At 37.5% G+C, this 13028-nt stretch overlaps 2 non-coding genes and 2 pseudogenes across 2 annotated transcripts; all 4 read left to right on the plus strand.

Moving 5' to 3' along the window:
• The first annotated feature begins 286 nt into the window (after window positions 1–286).
• LOC149769487 (U2 spliceosomal RNA) lies at window positions 287–394 on the plus strand (annotated as a pseudogene).
• A 5256-nt stretch (window positions 395–5650) lies between these two features.
• On the plus strand, window positions 5651–5847 carry LOC149769488 (U2 spliceosomal RNA). Its single transcript, XR_016419147.1, has one exon. It is a non-coding gene; the product is annotated as a U2 spliceosomal RNA (small nuclear RNA).
• Window positions 5848–7147: 1300 nt separating this feature from the next.
• Window positions 7148–7255, plus strand: LOC149769489 (U2 spliceosomal RNA; annotated as a pseudogene).
• Window positions 7256–12510: 5255 nt separating this feature from the next.
• LOC149769490 (U2 spliceosomal RNA) lies at window positions 12511–12707 on the plus strand. Its single transcript, XR_016419148.1, has one exon. It is a non-coding gene; the product is annotated as a U2 spliceosomal RNA (small nuclear RNA).
• The last annotated feature ends 321 nt before the right edge of the window (window positions 12708–13028 follow it).

Raw genomic sequence — 13028 nt, forward strand, 5'->3', positions numbered from 1 at the left:
CAGTTGGAAGAGGGCCAATTTCCGAAGCCGACGTTGCACTACAGTACTCACGTTTTACATTAGAGTAACATCAAAATGTCCTAGAAATGACATCCTCCGTAGGAGTACCATACCATGATGAGGGGAGCACTATTGGAACGATGATAGCAGTGTCATTGTTGAGAATATGGCCAGGACGATAGGAACTGGTGGGCCTAAATAATTATATCGGTTGGATGATCAGAAGATAATTTAGGACTTGTTCAAAAAATGTTATATATAAAACTTTGAAAATGATCGATACTTTATCGCTTCTCGGCCTTTTGGCTAAGATCAAAGTGTAGTATCTGTTCTTATCAGCGATCTACCACGACTGTGTGTTATTCTTTTGGATTTTAATTGTGCATTATCCTTTTGGATTTCGAAATGTATCGCCATTTGGAAGTAAACCTGGAAAAATACATCGAGCCAGACATCTTCTTTCGGACCGTTAGGGTCGACGGCCGACTTCAAAGAGAAGACGCCATGAGGAAGCTTGAAGCAGCTGGTATCAATCACAACGACATCAAAGGAATGTATAGAGAGGGGGAGAATGCTCCATGGTGCGTAGTTCTCACCAGCAAGGAAAAAGCTAGAAATTGTAAAGGCGACGGTATCCGGTATATCGCACGCCAAATTGTCGAGTTACGTATCCACTGGCTGCCATTATATATATCTGACAATATAATCCATGACGTTTTGAAAGAATTTGGAACAATTTTAGATATACAGAGAGAAAACACCTTACTCGCCAAGGAATGCCTAGTGGAGAATGGAACCCGATTGGTGAAATTGGAAACCACAGAAATCGACATCAAACATATACCGCACATCATTTCACTAGGCACCATAGGCATGCTTATTACCATGAAGGGCCGTCCCCCCCTATGCCTGAAATGCCGACAATGCGGCCACTTGAGAAAAGATTGTCCCCAAAAGGGACCATCGTACGCTACTGCAGCCTCCTTAAACACCAATAAACCGCAAGCATCCAAAACCACAACACCCGCTGCAACAGGTAACACACCGACACCAGCACCTCCATCGACAACATCGACAACACCTGCTACCACCAGTACATCAACTTCAACACCCCCTGCCATTCCTACGCCTTCAGTAGCGCCCCCATCGACAACACCACCTGAAGAAATGGAGACTCCAATTGAAGAAAACCCACCTACATCAACTAATGACAAACGAGAACTGTTTGACCTCGAAGAATATAAGTGGACGGTCGTAACGAATAAAAAAGCGAGAACACAATCAAACCAGAGTGAAGAGAGTGAAATGTTTTCCTAACACCCCCATTGAACACACCGTCAACGCTTAACCGACCTAGGACTGTACAAGGACTTTTGAATGCGCCCCCATGGATCAGTACAAGACCAAGACTGCCTTATGGACTATGATTTTGAACTGTGGACTCTCATATTCAGGCTACGGCCTGTTAACCTTTCACTCAAGTTTGTTTTTTCTTATTTCGCAAATGCTTTGGAATTGTGTAATTCGGATTCATGTGCTTCACGGTATGGTCTCACTACATTTTCCCCATCACTACTCCCTATCAATCGATCTTTCATTTTCATTCATTGTTATACCTCCATGTTATTTTCTCTCCTTCCTTTTCGATTTCTACATTTTCCCTATCAACCACACCCTACTCCTCATTTCCACCCACATTAGGAATATTTCTAATATGTATATCATGGTCGCCATATTCTCATCTGTAGAAGCCCTCATCATACTTAACCATGTACGCACCAATATTATTATACAACACAATGGCTCAGAACATTAATATTATTAGTCTTAATTGCAATGGGCTCCGTCTAAATACTTGTAGCAAATTACATGAAATTGATCTTTTAATAAAATTATACCATATCGATATTCTAATCCTGCAAGAAACTCACATTGATAACCAATCCTCAGCCAAAGATATTCAAACTAAATTAAGATGCCACAATGCCATTTGGAGCTTTGGCACAAATAGATCATGCGGAGTAGTTTTACTAAATTTTAACATTCAAATAGACTTTTCTAAATTTGACACAGACTTTGATGGTCGATTCATTTGCCTTGATCTAATATTTAATACTACTCCATATCGTATTATTAATATATATGCCCCGAATTCCGACTCTACGAAAAACGAGTTCTTTAATACACTGTACCCCTTTTTGGCCGGGCAACATAACCTTATATTAGCTGGAGATTTCAACTGTGTCACAAATTCCAAATTAGATAGAATCGGAAGTTTAGACGAATATAACGACCTTGCAATTCGAAATCTGAAAACCATAATTTCTGAATTCCACCTAACTGATGCTTTTCGCCACCTCCATCCGTCTCATAAAACATATACATGGTATAAATTCTCTAAAGACCCATCCCTTGCTACCTTAGCCAGTAGGATTGATCGGTTTTATGTTTCAAACAGAATCAAAGATTATATTTTACACGCACAAATTGTTCCATTTTCCCAATCCGACCATGACGCGGTTTTTCTATCCCTGTCTTGTAATTCTTCTATCAACTTCGGTAAAGGCTACTGGAAATGCAACAATTCACTCCTAAGGCACACCGCTTTACGAACTCTCATCACTGGATTGTGTGAAAGAGAGTTCAGGTTTCATACTTTTACTTTAACATTTTGGGATGAACTGAAAACAAAAATTAAAGAGGAACTTATTCGTTATTCCAAAGACTATTCAAAACTCAAGTATTCAGAGTTAAAACGATTGAAGAAAACGTATTACTGTCTGAGAAATGAATATAATACGAACAGTAACCCTGACTATCTCAACGAATTACTTGAACTGTCTATGAAAATGAAAGAAATCCATAATGAATATTACCAAGGCTCTATTATTCGAAGCAAAGCCAAAATACTCGACAATAATGAAAAACCTAGTAAATTCTTTTATCAAACTGAAAATAAACGAGGTGAGAAAAAATGTATTAACGAGATTCAACACAACAATATTTCTTATAAGTCTAGTTCAGACATTCTATCATGTTTTCAACAGTTCTATTCTGATTTATTTACCAACGAACCAATCGATGAAACTCTGTTTGAAGAATTTCTTCGTGATCTACCACACATAACTGAAGCTGAAAATGAATTCCTTGTAGGACCCATCACTAAAGACGAAATATGGCTATCTATTAACGGCATGAAGAATGATAAATCTCCCGGACCAGACGGTCTGTCAAAAGAGTTTTATGTCACCTTTTTTGACATTCTTGGCGAAAAACTTACCAAACTTTATAACATGATATTTGATGCCAGTACCTTAACAGATTCTCAAAAGCTCTCGTATATCACTCTTCTTTGTAAAGACCCTCAAAACCCGACCAATATGAAAAACTGGAGACCTATCTCACTACTTAACGTAGACTATAAAATCCTTTCCAAGATTATCAGCAATCGCCTCAGTAAAGTAATGTCAACAATTATTCATTTGGACCAAACCTGCGGAATCAAAGGTCGCTCTATATTTGACAACGGCCATCTAATCCGAAATATCTATGATTATATAGACCAAAAACAACTACAATGTGCCTTTATTTGCCTAGACCAAGAAAAAGCCTTTGACGGGGTGAACTACTCCTTTATGATGAAAACCTTAGAATCTTTTGGATTTCACGCTGATTTTATCAAATGGATTTCTATACTTTACACTGACATATCCTCCTCCGTCATCGTTAACAATCACATTTCAGAACCTTTCTCTATTTTACGAGGGGTTAGACAAGGCTGTAGTCTCTCCCCCCTTCTATATGTGCTAACTTATGAACCTTTTGCAGTCAAAATAAGGTCGGATACTGAAATTATTGGAATAAATATACCTGGTACTACGGAGACCTGCAAAATCTCCCTTTACGCAGATGACAGCACAGGATTTTGTTGCACCGACAAATCCATTGAGAAGTATCTCTTCTGGGCAGAAACATATTCAAAAACCTCTGGCGCCAAAATAAACTTTAGTAAATCAAATGGGATGTTTTTAGGAAAATGGAAATCTCGCAGTGATCATCCTTTCGGTATATCCTGGATTTACAAACAAAAAATAGTTGGTTTTCTTTTTGGACACAATTTAACACATGACGACTACTGGCATACCAGCTCAGCTCACCTCCAAAATACCTTGCACCTTTATAAAAGCCGAAAATTATCCCTTATTTCAAAGTCTAATATTGTCAATCTTCTCTCTTGCAGTAAAATTTGGTACACTGCCACTGTTATAGATTTGTCCAAACATTATATTACACTCATGAATAGAAATATATTCACTTATTTATGGGACTCTACTTTCGAACCCCTGGCCCGTGCTGTCTGTTATAATCCTTTTAAAAAGGGTGGTTTAAACATCACAAATATCGAATGTAAATTAAGAGCACTAAGACTACAGCACATGCAAAAATTACTTGATGACAACTACAACGCCAAGTGGAAGTTTTTCCCAAGATATTGGATCGGATTGCAATTAAGGACGTATAACCCCAAATTAAGTTTAAATATATACACACACACTCTATACGCTCCCCAATTTTACAAAAATTGTTTAAATATCCTTAAAGATTTCACAGAAAAGAACCCCAGTTTTGCTTTTGGCACTGCCCCCACCAAAACCTTTTATCAATTAAACCTGAAAAATTTCGTTCTAGAACCAAAAATCCACAAACTTTACACTATCGATTTCACTATGGTATGGAAAAATTTACACAATCAATTCCTCGACCCAATCACCAGAGATGTGTGTTTTAAAACCATTCACGATATTTTACCAGTAAATTACAACATGTTCCTCAAGAATATTTCCAAGTCCAAGCTGTGCACGTTTTGCGGCGACATCGAAACAACAGATCACTTATTTTTTGAATGTGAGTTGGTATACCCGCTACAACGCCTTGTAATTAAATGGATCAAACAACTGTCACGAAATTCATTCAACACCTTCTATTCATTCTTAAAATTCGGTGTTCTCCCTAAAGAAGCTTCGTTCCCAGAGCCAGAATTCGAAAACCTTTGCCTCCTCTTATCAGCTGAATACAAATATGTCATCTGGTGCAAACGTGTTCGTGCCTATTTTTATAAGGAATCTGTCACATCCAACACCCTTCTCAACTTCTTCCTTAACCGACTAAAGTGTAGAATACGAGCCGATTTTCATAGATATCATGTCGTAGAATTTCTTGACAGATGGTGCCTGGCAGGCCTTTTCTGTTCGCTATACAACTTTGAATTAGTTATTGATTTAAGTCTGTGACGATAATAAACCATTAAATCCAATCTCACACGAACCTTACATGTGTAAATATGTATGTACGTTAATTATTTATAATTCCTATATTTCAAGCATGCATAATTATGTTTGTATCATACTTGTAACACATATAATTGTTCATTCGTACAGATCTACATCACTTCAGATATCTACATTGTAATTTTTTTTTTTTTTTTTTTCTTTCATATGCACCATCCTATTGTGTTTTTACATGTATATCAATGTGAAGGACAGTGTGTCTGGGTGTATGTAAGTGTGCAGGAGTAAGTGTTAGTCCAACGCTTACTTTTTATTTATTTATGGTGTAAGCTGATACATGTAATTATTTGTATTTTGTTATCATCTATTTGTATCAATAAACAATTATGAAAATTAAAAAAAGTATCTGTTCTTATCAGCTTAATATCTGATACGTCCCCCATTGGGGGACTTCGATATTAAACTGATTTTTGGAACTGGGTGAGATGTCAGGGGCTTGCTCCGCTCTCGCCACGGGTTGGCCCGGTATTGCAGTACCTCCGGGATTGGCCCACTCCCCATGGGGAGTAATGAAAACAACTAACAATAATAAATCCATCTACACCTAAGTTGCTATTTAAGATTCCAAACTTTCAGGCATTTACTTTTTGTAATTTGTAGGGGTTTATTATTATCATTATTAATCTTAATTTTAATAATAATAATATTATTATTATTATTATTATTATTATCATTATTATTATTATTATTGTGAAGGGACTCAGGACCAATTGACACCAGCTGAAGGCTAGATGATATCTTAATGTCTTGTAACCTAAACTCGTATGCGGAGGCCAATTTCTCATGGTCTGATCTTTCTCCATTTCAGATGCCACTAATTTAGAACGGAGGACTGACAATTCACTTGTGACTATGCTACACTCGACGATTTCTAGTTCAACAAATGAACACCGTAAGTACACGGACGACACTGTCCCTTCCTAACTCCGGCAATTTCTTCCAATGCATCGCTAGCTAGCTCATTCAGCTGTGTTCCTTGCAATATTCACTTAAAAGGGGCGATGTTTTCATGTCATTTCCAATGGAATACAAGCGCTTTGATTCAGGTGGATTTTTCATCGACAGTGGCCTTGATAGGAGTCAGAGAGGATGCTTACGACTGGCTACCATGGCCCGCGCATGAGCAGATGGGTGAAAATTGGACTGTTTTTTTTTTTTTTTTTTTTTTTTTTTGGCCATTGGATTTAAATTTTTGAGGGCATTAGTTAATCAGTCGTTGGTCAAGTTAGGTGAGGTCTGCTATACAACAACAATCAGGTCGTGTTTAATCCGGACAAAATGTGCGAACCTGCAAACGCCGATTTGTTGAGTAAGGAAAATCGGGACTCCCAATTGCCTTGTATTGCGGCCTTTCTCTGATGTATTTTCTAATGTGCGTAGAAGGTCTACCTTACTTGATAGCACTGTCAAGTTACGTCTTTCTTCTTCTCTCTAACAACACCCGCTTGGGTCCATCGATCGTGAACTGTGATGACGTCATGACGCTAAACTACGTCTCAATGATTAAGCTGAACAGTTGGAAGAGGGCCAATTTCCGAAGCCGACGTTGCACTACAGTACTCACGTTTTACATTAGAGTAACATCAAAATGTCCTAGAAATGACATCCTCCGTAGGAGTACCATACCATGATGAGGGGAGCACTATTGGAACGATGATAGCAGTGTCATTGTTGAGAATATGGCCAGGACGATAGGAACTGGTGGGCCTAAATAATTATATCGGTTGGATGATCAGAAGATAATTTAGGACTTGTTCAAAAAATGTTATATATAAAACTTTGAAAATGATCGATACTTTATCGCTTCTCGGCCTTTTGGCTAAGATCAAAGTGTAGTATCTGTTCTTATCAGCGATCTACCACGACTGTGTGTTATTCTTTTGGATTTTAATTGTGCATTATCCTTTTGGATTTCGAAATGTATCGCCATTTGGAAGTAAACCTGGAAAAATACATCGAGCCAGACATCTTCTTTCGGACCGTTAGGGTCGACGGCCGACTTCAAAGAGAAGACGCCATGAGGAAGCTTGAAGCAGCTGGTATCAATCACAACGACATCAAAGGAATGTATAGAGAGGGGGAGAATGCTCCATGGTGCGTAGTTCTCACCAGCAAGGAAAAAGCTAGAAATTGTAAAGGCGACGGTATCCGGTATATCGCACGCCAAATTGTCGAGTTACGTATCCACTGGCTGCCATTATATATATCTGACAATATAATCCATGACGTTTTGAAAGAATTTGGAACAATTTTAGATATACAGAGAGAAAACACCTTACTCGCCAAGGAATGCCTAGTGGAGAATGGAACCCGATTGGTGAAATTGGAAACCACAGAAATCGACATCAAACATATACCGCACATCATTTCACTAGGCACCATAGGCATGCTTATTACCATGAAGGGCCGTCCCCCCCCATGCCTGAAATGCCGACAATGCGGCCACTTGAGAAAAGATTGTCCCCAAAAGGGACCATCGTACGCTACTGCAGCCTCCTTAAACACCAATAAACCGCAAGCATCCAAAACCACAACACCCGCTGCAACAGGTAACACACCGACACCAGCACCTCCATCGACAACATCGACAACACCTGCTACCACCAGTACATCAACTTCAACACCCCCTGCCATTCCTACGCCTTCAGTAGCGCCCCCATCGACAACACCACCTGAAGAAATGGAGACTCCAATTGAAGAAAACCCACCTACATCAACTAATGACAAACGAGAACTGTTTGACCTCGAAGAATATAAGTGGACGGTCGTAACGAATAAAAAAGCGAGAACACAATCAAACCAGAGTGAAGAGAGTGAAATGTTTTCCTAACACCCCCATTGAACACACCGTCAACGCTTAACCGACCTAGGACTGTACAAGGACTTTTGAATGCGCCCCCATGGATCAGTACAAGACCAAGACTGCCTTATGGACTATGATTTTGAACTGTGGACTCTCATATTCAGGCTACGGCCTGTTAACCTTTCACTCAAGTTTGTTTTTTCTTATTTCGCAAATGCTTTGGAATTGTGTAATTCGGATTCATGTGCTTCACGGTATGGTCTCACTACATTTTCCCCATCACTACTCCCTATCAATCGATCTTTCATTTTCATTCATTGTTATACCTCCATGTTATTTTCTCTCCTTCCTTTTCGATTTCTACATTTTCCCTATCAACCACACCCTACTCCTCATTTCCACCCACATTAGGAATATTTCTAATATGTATATCATGGTCGCCATATTCTCATCTGTAGAAGCCCTCATCATACTTAACCATGTACGCACCAATATTATTATACAACACAATGGCTCAGAACATTAATATTATTAGTCTTAATTGCAATGGGCTCCGTCTAAATACTTGTAGCAAATTACATGAAATTGATCTTTTAATAAAATTATACCATATCGATATTCTAATCCTGCAAGAAACTCACATTGATAACCAATCCTCAGCCAAAGATATTCAAACTAAATTAAGATGCCACAATGCCATTTGGAGCTTTGGCACAAATAGATCATGCGGAGTAGTTTTACTAAATTTTAACATTCAAATAGACTTTTCTAAATTTGACACAGACTTTGATGGTCGATTCATTTGCCTTGATCTAATATTTAATACTACTCCATATCGTATTATTAATATATATGCCCCGAATTCCGACTCTACGAAAAACGAGTTCTTTAATACACTGTACCCCTTTTTGGCCGGGCAACATAACCTTATATTAGCTGGAGATTTCAACTGTGTCACAAATTCCAAATTAGATAGAATCGGAAGTTTAGACGAATATAACGACCTTGCAATTCGAAATCTGAAAACCATAATTTCTGAATTCCACCTAACTGATGCTTTTCGCCACCTCCATCCGTCTCATAAAACATATACATGGTATAAATTCTCTAAAGACCCATCCCTTGCTACCTTAGCCAGTAGGATTGATCGGTTTTATGTTTCAAACAGAATCAAAGATTATATTTTACACGCACAAATTGTTCCATTTTCCCAATCCGACCATGACGCGGTTTTTCTATCCCTGTCTTGTAATTCTTCTATCAACTTCGGTAAAGGCTACTGGAAATGCAACAATTCACTCCTAAGGCACACCGCTTTACGAACTCTCATCACTGGATTGTGTGAAAGAGAGTTCAGGTTTCATACTTTTACTTTAACATTTTGGGATGAACTGAAAACAAAAATTAAAGAGGAACTTATTCGTTATTCCAAAGACTATTCAAAACTCAAGTATTCAGAGTTAAAACGATTGAAGAAAACGTATTACTGTCTGAGAAATGAATATAATACGAACAGTAACCCTGACTATCTCAACGAATTACTTGAACTGTCTATGAAAATGAAAGAAATCCATAATGAATATTACCAAGGCTCTATTATTCGAAGCAAAGCCAAAATACTCGACAATAATGAAAAACCTAGTAAATTCTTTTATCAAACTGAAAATAAACGAGGTGAGAAAAAATGTATTAACGAGATTCAACACAACAATATTTCTTATAAGTCTAGTTCAGACATTCTATCATGTTTTCAACAGTTCTATTCTGATTTATTTACCAACGAACCAATCGATGAAACTCTGTTTGAAGAATTTCTTCGTGATCTACCACACATAACTGAAGCTGAAAATGAATTCCTTGTAGGACCCATCACTAAAGACGAAATATGGCTATCTATTAACGGCATGAAGAATGATAAATCTCCCGGACCAGACGGTCTGTCAAAAGAGTTTTATGTCACCTTTTTTGACATTCTTGGCGAAAAACTTACCAAACTTTATAACATGATATTTGATGCCAGTACCTTAACAGATTCTCAAAAGCTCTCGTATATCACTCTTCTTTGTAAAGACCCTCAAAACCCGACCAATATGAAAAACTGGAGACCTATCTCACTACTTAACGTAGACTATAAAATCCTTTCCAAGATTATCAGCAATCGCCTCAGTAAAGTAATGTCAACAATTATTCATTTGGACCAAACCTGCGGAATCAAAGGTCGCTCTATATTTGACAACGGCCATCTAATCCGAAATATCTATGATTATATAGACCAAAAACAACTACAATGTGCCTTTATTTGCCTAGACCAAGAAAAAGCCTTTGACGGGGTGAACTACTCCTTTATGATGAAAACCTTAGAATCTTTTGGATTTCACGCTGATTTTATCAAATGGATTTCTATACTTTACACTGACATATCCTCCTCCGTCATCGTTAACAATCACATTTCAGAACCTTTCTCTATTTTACGAGGGGTTAGACAAGGCTGTAGTCTCTCCCCCCTTCTATATGTGCTAACTTATGAACCTTTTGCAGTCAAAATAAGGTCGGATACTGAAATTATTGGAATAAATATACCTGGTACTACGGAGACCTGCAAAATCTCCCTTTACGCAGATGACAGCACAGGATTTTGTTGCACCGACAAATCCATTGAGAAGTATCTCTTCTGGGCAGAAACATATTCAAAAACCTCTGGCGCCAAAATAAACTTTAGTAAATCAAATGGGATGTTTTTAGGAAAATGGAAATCTCGCAGTGATCATCCTTTCGGTATATCCTGGATTTACAAACAAAAAATAGTTGGTTTTCTTTTTGGACACAATTTAACACATGACGACTACTGGCATACCAGCTCAGCTCACCTCCAAAATACCTTGCACCTTTATAAAAGCCGAAAATTATCCCTTATTTCAAAGTCTAATATTGTCAATCTTCTCTCTTGCAGTAAAATTTGGTACACTGCCACTGTTATAGATTTGTCCAAACATTATATTACACTCATGAATAGAAATATATTCACTTATTTATGGGACTCTACTTTCGAACCCCTGGCCCGTGCTGTCTGTTATAATCCTTTTAAAAAGGGTGGTTTAAACATCACAAATATCGAATGTAAATTAAGAGCACTAAGACTACAGCACATGCAAAAATTACTTGATGACAACTACAACGCCAAGTGGAAGTTTTTCCCAAGATATTGGATCGGATTGCAATTAAGGACGTATAACCCCAAATTAAGTTTAAATATATACACACACACTCTATACGCTCCCCAATTTTACAAAAATTGTTTAAATATCCTTAAAGATTTCACAGAAAAGAACCCCAGTTTTGCTTTTGGCACTGCCCCCACCAAAACCTTTTATCAATTAAACCTGAAAAATTTCGTTCTAGAACCAAAAATCCACAAACTTTACACTATCGATTTCACTATGGTATGGAAAAATTTACACAATCAATTCCTCGACCCAATCACCAGAGATGTGTGTTTTAAAACCATTCACGATATTTTACCAGTAAATTACAACATGTTCCTCAAGAATATTTCCAAGTCCAAGCTGTGCACGTTTTGCGGCGACATCGAAACAACAGATCACTTATTTTTTGAATGTGAGTTGGTATACCCGCTACAACGCCTTGTAATTAAATGGATCAAACAACTGTCACGAAATTCATTCAACACCTTCTATTCATTCTTAAAATTCGGTGTTCTCCCTAAAGAAGCTTCGTTCCCAGAGCCAGAATTCGAAAACCTTTGCCTCCTCTTATCAGCTGAATACAAATATGTCATCTGGTGCAAACGTGTTCGTGCCTATTTTTATAAGGAATCTGTCACATCCAACACCCTTCTCAACTTCTTCCTTAACCGACTAAAGTGTAGAATACGAGCCGATTTTCATAGATATCATGTCGTAGAATTTCTTGACAGATGGTGCCTGGCAGGCCTTTTCTGTTCGCTATACAACTTTGAATTAGTTATTGATTTAAGTCTGTGACGATAATAAACCATTAAATCCAATCTCACACGAACCTTACATGTGTAAATATGTATGTACGTTAATTATTTATAATTCCTATATTTCAAGCATGCATAATTATGTTTGTATCATACTTGTAACACATATAATTGTTCATTCGTACAGATCTACATCACTTCAGATATCTACATTGTAATTTTTTTTTTTTTTTTTTCTTTCATATGCACCATCCTATTGTGTTTTTACATGTATATCAATGTGAAGGACAGTGTGTCTGGGTGTATGTAAGTGTGCAGGAGTAAGTGTTAGTCCAACGCTTACTTTTTATTTATTTATGGTGTAAGCTGATACATGTAATTATTTGTATTTTGTTATCATCTATTTGTATCAATAAACAATTATGAAAATTAAAAAAAGTATCTGTTCTTATCAGCTTAATATCTGATACGTCCCCCATTGGGGGACTTCGATATTAAACTGATTTTTGGAACTGGGTGAGATGTCAGGGGCTTGCTCCGCTCTCGCCACGGGTTGGCCCGGTATTGCAGTACCTCCGGGATTGGCCCACTCCCCATGGGGAGTAATGAAAACAACTAACAATAATAAATCCATCTACACCTAAGTTGCTATTTAAGATTCCAAACTTTCAGGCATTTACTTTTTGTAATTTGTAGGGGTTTATTATTATCATTATTAATCGTAATTTTAATAATAATAATATTATTATTATTATTATTATTATTATCATTATTATTATTATTATTGTGAAGGGACTCAGGACCAATTGACACCAGCTGAAGGCTAGATGATATCTTAATGTCTTGTAACCTAAACTCGTATGCGGAGGCCAATTTCTCATGGTCTGATCTTTCTCCATTTCAGATGCCACTAATT

The sequence above is a fragment of the Sinohyriopsis cumingii genome, unplaced genomic scaffold, assembly GCF_028554795.1.
Source record: "Sinohyriopsis cumingii isolate HCF-2022 unplaced genomic scaffold, ASM2855479v2 utg003710l, whole genome shotgun sequence".
NCBI lineage: Eukaryota > Metazoa > Mollusca > Bivalvia > Unionida > Unionidae > Sinohyriopsis > Sinohyriopsis cumingii.